The sequence below is a fragment of the Empidonax traillii genome, unplaced genomic scaffold (assembly GCF_003031625.1).
Source record: "Empidonax traillii isolate 1590-97213 ecotype Southwest subspecies unplaced genomic scaffold, ASM303162v1 scaffold673:size468873, whole genome shotgun sequence".
In the NCBI taxonomy this organism is placed as follows: Eukaryota; Metazoa; Chordata; class Aves; order Passeriformes; family Tyrannidae; genus Empidonax; species Empidonax traillii.
The window spans coordinates 3828-5082 of NW_020955866.1; positions in this window are offsets into that span (position 1 = coordinate 3828).

Genomic DNA, 1255 nt, shown 5'->3' on the forward strand with positions numbered 1-1255 from the left:
TGCTGGTAAGCAGGAGCTGCCCAGCTGCAGCGTGTGGTGGTGTGCCAAAGCTGTGCACCCTGTCCTCTCCTCCTTGGTGCTCACCAGCTCTTGTGCAGCCACTGGTCCAGTACAGCACAAGCGGTGTGAGATTGCACTTCTGTAAAAATAACACGTGAATGTGCCTGTAGCAGGGCTGGGGTGTGGATTTGGCCACAAGAAGTGTGCCCTAGTATTTCCTGGAGGGTAATCCTGTTAGGGAATGGGTTAGCATGTGTGTAGGGAGGAGAGGGGAGGAAGGATGGTGGCATGCTTTGGTTGCTGAAAGCCACCCAGCAGCTAGGCACCTGTGGACCTGGGGGCAGATACCTACTTTTCTGCAGAGGCAGGTGTGATAACAAGTTCTTCCTCTCAAGGAGGAAGTGGCATCTGTGGACATCACCTCACAGGGGCTCAGAAGCTGCGAGAGAACTTCATGTTTTGGAGGAAGGGGGGGAAAAACCCAAATGGCCTCACTGGCAGGGTAGTGAATGAGAAATAGCACCTACTTCTCTGGTATCTGGGGAAGTTGTAGTAACTGTGTGGCGAGCTCTGGGATTAATCCTCTGAATGTGAAGGTATCCCTTTGATGCAGATGGACTTTGATTCCCTATTTCTTTATTGTCCTTCTGATTCAGAAGTCCTCCACAGCCACTGCTTTGATAAGTACAAAAGCACAGAACTGTTATATCTCAGAAGATTCTGTATCTACAGCCCAATGTTCAGTTTGTCTCACTCTACACATGCCTGCACCAGAGGGCCCTGGTGGCAAGGAAAGAAAGAACTGAAAAATCCCCTTGCTTTGCTGCTGTTTTTTAAAGAGGAAAGGTCTCAGCTACTAGGGCTGCATCCAGCCCTAATATTAGTGAGAAGGTCTTGAACCCCTGCACTTGGCCAACACCAAACAGGGCAAGAATACAGGGGCAGGGGAAAGGGAACAGAGGGAGAGAGAGAGACCATTTAGTCTTCCACTCAGTCCCTCGTTCCTGGTGATTAATCTGCCCCAAGCCTGACGCCAACTTCGTGTTAAAAAATGTATCCACATTTCTCTGTAAGGAAAAGCTCCCACAAATGAAAACATACTGAAATTCTTCCTACCTCAGGCTGACCCAGACAAGGAAATACCTGATTACTTAATGAAGACTTCAGAAAAAAACCCAAACATTGGGTTGACATGATGACTAATTAAAAAAAAAAAAAAAAAAAAAAAAAAAAAAAAAAAAAAAAAAAAAAAAAA